General features: G+C 46.2%; 1 protein-coding gene and 1 long non-coding RNA gene across 22 annotated transcripts in view; one reads left to right on the forward strand and one right to left on the reverse strand.

Moving 5' to 3' along the window:
• Positions 1 to 6,000, forward strand: part of phldb1b (pleckstrin homology-like domain, family B, member 1b) — a 372,433-nt gene that overhangs the window by 232,737 nt on the left and 133,696 nt on the right. The window lies entirely within an intron of this gene.
• The window catches only part of LOC122540586, a 14,590-nt gene continuing 12,691 nt past the window's right edge, over positions 4,102 to 6,000 (reverse strand). The window contains exon 2 of the long non-coding RNA XR_006309358.1: positions 4,102 to 4,371. This is a non-coding gene — a long non-coding RNA (uncharacterized LOC122540586). The remainder of the gene's footprint in view (positions 4,372 to 6,000) is intronic.

A 6,000-nucleotide genomic window follows, 5' to 3' on the forward strand; every position in this document is an offset into this window, starting at 1 on the left:
AGGAGGACTCCATTAGGGCTTACCTTCCTTACCAATCACAAGTTTCCAGAGGTTTGTGTCCTTCCCAACTCTGACATTCAAATCACTTCAACTCCCTTTGGGACGGGGATCAATAACTGATCACAGTAGGAGTCAGATTCCTCTTTGGTCTTATCTGGTGTTTCCAGGGTTGGGATATGAGGTGATTGGGACCAGGTGGGACCTTGTTGACTATGAGGTTCTTGACTGGGGTTGTTAACCTGGGTCAATCAGGAACTTTGGAGTCACTGAGGTCCATCTGGTCCTAATCACTACAGGATGTATGCTCTGATGACTGAAGTGCACGGCTTCTAGGTTTGGGTGAGACAAAGAGTAATGAGGTACTTGTTTTCTCACCAGGGATCCTCACTAAAATGGTCAACTAGTTTATTTTTTAATCATAAAACTAACCTCATGGAATTGACATTCTTCCTCAAACATATCTGCCATCTTGTTCTTTGAACTGAGCTTCTCCTATCACAATGTTTCATTTTGGACAGTGACATCAATATCATAGCACCAGAGTTCCCAGTTTGTAATTGCCATTCAACATTCAGGTCTTTCACTGCTGGGGCTGTCCATGAGGGTCATGATTTTCCAGGTCCCAAATTACATTTGTAGGAGTAAAAGATGCCTCTGTGATGGTAAGTCTTATGTGGAGTGGCCATTACACACAAATTATCAAACAGTCCTGGTGGAGCAAAGTCTTTGTCTGCCTGCCCTCTTGTGGCATCATGCACACTTAGGCCTTGGCACACTTAAGCTCAGTGACCCCAAGGAGGGGTTCTCCTCACTCCTGAGCTCTTTCGCTCAAAAATCCCAGATAAAATCCCGCTCACCCTGAGTAAACCCTGAAATAAGCCCCCAGATTTGTATGGCTGTGGTGGTGGTGATATTGCTCCCGAATGGGTCATCCAGATCTAAATCCCATGCCCTTAGGCAGGAGTTCAAATCTCACTGTGATAAATAATCAGAATAATCAAATTAGCATTCAATAGGAACCCCTGTTTTAAAAAATATCTGATTCACTATTGTCCTTTTGGGAAGGAAATCTGCCATCCTTACCTGGTGTGGCCTACATGTGACTCCAGACCCACAGCAATGTAGTTGACTCTTAAACTGTCCTCTGGGCAATTAGGGGTGAGTATGGGCCTAACCAGTGAGGTACACGCTTTCTGAATGAATTTTAAAAAGCCCAGGTTTGAAAAAAAAACCCAACAAATAATGCAACAAAAAGCCCCAGATGAAAACCCTGCTGATATTTCACTTTAAGTAAAGTCCCCACAAGTACTGTTCCTGTGAGCATTCATCGGAAATCACACAACGGCAACATCTTGCATTTATATAGCACCTGTAATCAAATAGAATGTTTCAAGGCAACTCACAGAAAAAGAACTGAGACTGAAGTGCATCAGGAGGAACTAGGAGAGATGAATGAAGTCTTGATCAAAGACTTAGGTTTTCAGGAACACTTTAAAAGGGGAGAGAAAATTCCGGAAGGTTTTCAGAATTCTGAGTTCAGGGCCCGGGCAGCTGAATGCGCAAACTCAGGCACGTTCAAGAGGCCAGAACCTGATGATTGCAGAGATCTGGGAGGGTTTTCAGGCAGGAGGAAATTACAGAGGGGGTGGGGGGTGGGGCGGGATGATCAAACCATGAAAGGATTTGAAAACTGGGATATATATTTTAACAATTGAATAGACCAAAGTTCCTCTCATCAGAAAATACAGAAAATAGTGAAGGTGTTGGTTAATCGAGAGTTTGATCTCGATCAGTGAGTTGAAACAGACGCACGCACATGAGATTAGGAAAATCCCCAAGGATAGAGCTTTGGGAATAATCAGTCAGAAGTCATCTGCTCCTTTCCAAAAGGTTACACTCTCCCTCATGTTGCATCTAAAATTATTTATAGATTGTATCCCACAATGTTATACTTTTGAAGAAATTTGATTCCAACTTCCCCATTCAGGGCACGGTTCCCATGGTTTTTGGCACTTTGAGATTGAGCCTGCCGAAGGGGGATCAGAATTGCTGCATTCATTCAAGTTTTGGGTTTAAATATAAGCAGAAAAAGATGGAAAAGTTCAGGAAGTCAGGCAGCATCAGGCCAGGAATAGTGTGTGCAGTGGAACTTTGGAATGGGCATGGTGTTTGATCATGGCACGACTGTGTGTGTGGACTCAGTGATAGAGATCTACAGCACAGAGAAAGGCCTTTCAGCCCATCGAATCTGCATGGGTCAACAACAACCATCCATCTATTCAATCCCATTTTCTAGCACTTGGCCTTCAGCTGTGTGGCCTGGGTTAGGGTTAGGGTTAGGGTGAAGTGCACTTTGAAATGGTTCCTCAATGTTAGACAGGTTCTTACAGGCAGTAGGTTCCAGCATGCCACCACCCTCTGGCTAAAATAAATTCACATCGAAACCTCCTGGCCCTCACCTTTAAAAGGCTGTCACATGGTTCTAACTTGTCCAGAAACTCGTTGTGTTTTTGCTTGCTGTCCCTGAGCTAAAGGGAGTCTGTACTGACTGATGATCAACCTGTTGCGTATCTGACCCACCTCCCCAACGTCGTCATGTGGGACTTGAATCTGACTCACAGCTCGCAATGTTACCCATCCCTATGCCACAAGATCAAAACACGTTGGTATTTGGTCCAGTAAAGAAACCGTTGATGGTCCAGAGGAGATGAACATGAGGATAGCTGAGTCATCGCTATATGGAGTCTGAAAACATTCTACTGTTTTTTATTTCCTTTTTTACTGATTCTTTGTCCTGAAGACATTGGAATATTGAAACGAGGAGCAGGATTAAACCATGCCGCTTTCAGTGTGATCATACTCGATCCTGTATCTCAACTCTATGTTCCTGCTCACTCCCTGTACCTCTTGATGCTTCAATATTGAAAAACATTATCAATGTCTTTCTTGAATAAACTCAGTGACCTAGCCTCTACAGCCTCCTGTGCTAGCAAATTCCCAAGCTCAACCACTCTCTGGGTGAAGAAGTAGATTCATAGAATCCCTACAGTATGGAAACAGGCCCTTCAGCCCAACAAGTCCACACTGACCCTCCAAAGAATAGCCCATCCAGACCCATTCCATTACCCTAGATTTTCCCCTGACTAATGCACCTAACCTATCTATCCCTGAACACTATGGGCAATTTAGCACGACCAATTCACCTAACCTGCACATCTTTGGACTGTGGGAGGAAACTAGAGCTCCCCCACGCAGACACAGGGAGAATGTGCAAACTCCACACAGACAATCGACTGAGGCTGGAATCGAACCTGGGTCTCTGGTGCTGTAAGGCAGCGGTGCTAACCACTGAGTTGTTTTCTCATCTCAGTCCTTGATAACCTACTATGTATCCTGAGAGTGTTCTCTCCTGGTTTTAGATTCCTCAACCAGGGGAAACCACCTCCCTTCATCTGGTTTGTCCAGCCTTTGTTAAAGTTTTGAACGCTTCAGTCAGATCCCATCTCATCTTTTAAAGTCTAGTGAATACAGGAGGCCAGCAAAGGTCAAAGTTCCCAAGAATGGATAGTACAGATCAGTTGGTCATTTGACTGGAGATAGGCTTATTAAAGTTAGAGCCATTTTCCTGATGAATATGATGAATTTTAGAATTGTGGGTGCAGGGAAGGCTGAGACAGTGAATATGTTCAAGATTGAGTTGGGCAGATCTCTTGGGTAATTGAGTTGGGAAGATGGGGTTCTCTTCTGATCTGCTATGACCCTATTGAATGATAGAGCAAGCAACAGGGGCCGAATGGCCTCTCCCTGCTCCTCTTCCCATTCCTTACGATCTTACCAGCATAACACACAATATAAGTGTCTGGGCTTGGCTGCAGGAGTCACAGGATAATGGCAATCACACCCCTTCACCCTTCCCTCCCCCCATGTACTCTTGCCTGCAAACTTCCCACTCTGGCCTCTTTAGCCCCTCCCGACCCAACCCATGGTGTTTGAAAGTCGTTGTGACGTGCAGCCGGCCCCACCTCAATTCAGCTGAGATTTCCATTGGAGGGAGCCTCAATAACGAGCACATGTTTCAGATAATTCACAGAAGACCCAGGGCATGGAGAGGAAAGACTTTATTAAAACAGGGTGTGTTGTTGTGATTTGGAATGCGCTGCTTGAATGGCCAATGCTCCCTTTCAACAGGAAGTTGCATCATTGATTGCAGAGCTGTGGGGACCATTGGCCCTCATTCAGTGGCCATGGAAACGCTGTTATTGTTTGGGTGAATCTTCCCGTGCGCTGTCAGGTTTTCACAGCAAGGCTTCCTGATTTGAGGTCATCAGAGAGTGCTGTTGAAATCATTGCGAGCTGGGTCACTGCAGGGTGCTGAGCAAATACAGAAGGCAGACACACAGTAATGTTTCGTGACCCCATGAACTGCTGGAGATTTGAGTCACAAACTCCAGACTATGACATTTGTCTCTGGTAGCATTTTCCTCATGACCCTGCCAGTGGAAATCTGGCTCATGTTGGACTTCCCACACTCTGGAGCCATGGAAACCGTTTCTATTTGGCTGCAACACGGGGCTCCCAAAGGGAAACCCTCCATTTGTTAATCAGACTAAGATAGTTTTCTTTGTGACTGTCCTGACTCTGTCACACAGTTCTCCTTCCTGCACCAATGTGCCTCCTCGTCCGCCCCCTCCCCTCTCCTGAGGCGTGAAGCTCATTTGGGTCCAGGGAGCCTGGTCACTTTGGTGGCTTTGTGGCAATGTCATTGGATAGTAACCTAAAGCCCCAGGCTAACATAAGGAGGACATGCCTTCAAATGCCACACTGCAAGACAGTGAAATTTGAATTCAATAAAGCTTAGGAATTAAAATCTAATGACAACTACTGTAGAACCCTATCTGCTTCATAAATGTCCTTTCGGGAAGGAAATCTGTCATCCTTATCTGGTCTACATGTGACTTTGCATTAATGTGATTGACCCTTACTTACGTTTTTGGTAATTAGAGATGGGGAAAGAATAGATGACCTTGGGGCTGTTAATATGGGCCAATCAGGGAGCCCTAGCTGACAGAGAAAAAGGGTGAGTGTCAAGGAGACTGACACTCTGGTACCTGAGGAGAAGGTGAGGACTGCAGGTGCTGGAGATCAGAGTCAAGAGTGTGTTGCTGGAGAAGCACAGCAGGTCAAGCAGCATTCGAGGAGCAGGAGAATGAGCTTCATTCCTGATGAAGGGCTGATGTCTGAAACGTTGATTCTCCTGCTCCTCGGTTGCTGCCTGACCTGCAGTACTTTTCCAGCACCACTCTCTACTCTGGTGCCTGACGAAGAATGAGGCAGGACTAAAGATAAGGACTGTTCCTATGTAAATAGAGGGAGACTTGGTGATAGGATTAATTTGAATCATAGAATCCCTGCAGTGTGAAAGCAGGCCATTTAACCCTTTGAGTCCACACCAATCCTTCGAAGAGTCCCACCTTCCCAATCCCTGTAACCCTGCATTCCTATGGCTAACCCACTTAGTCTGCACATCTCTGGACACTAAGGGTGGGCAATTTAGCATGGCCAATTTACCTAACCTGCACATCTTTGGACTGTGGGAGGAAACCCACACAGACAGTCCCCCGAGGCTGGGATCTAACCCGGGTCCCTGTGCTGTGAGGCAGCAGTGCTAACCTCTAGACCACAGTGCAGCCCCAAATGCTGACCTCTGTGGAGTTATTTGATGATGGGATACTGGCCTGTGTGGAGCTATTTGGTGATGGGATGCTGGCCCCTGTGGAGTTATTTGGTGATGGGATACCGGCCTGTGTGGAGCTATTTGGTGATGGGATGCTGGCCCCTGTGGAGTTATTTGGTGATGGGATACCGGCCTGTGTGGAGCTATTTGGTGATGGGATGCTGGCCCCTGTGGAGTTATTTGGTGATGGGATACCGGCCTGTGTGGAGCTATTTGGTGATGGGATGCTGGCCCCTGTGGAGTTATTTGGTGATGGGATACCGGCC

Source organism: Chiloscyllium plagiosum, chromosome 35 (assembly GCF_004010195.1).
Source record: "Chiloscyllium plagiosum isolate BGI_BamShark_2017 chromosome 35, ASM401019v2, whole genome shotgun sequence".
NCBI lineage: Eukaryota > Metazoa > Chordata > Chondrichthyes > Orectolobiformes > Hemiscylliidae > Chiloscyllium > Chiloscyllium plagiosum.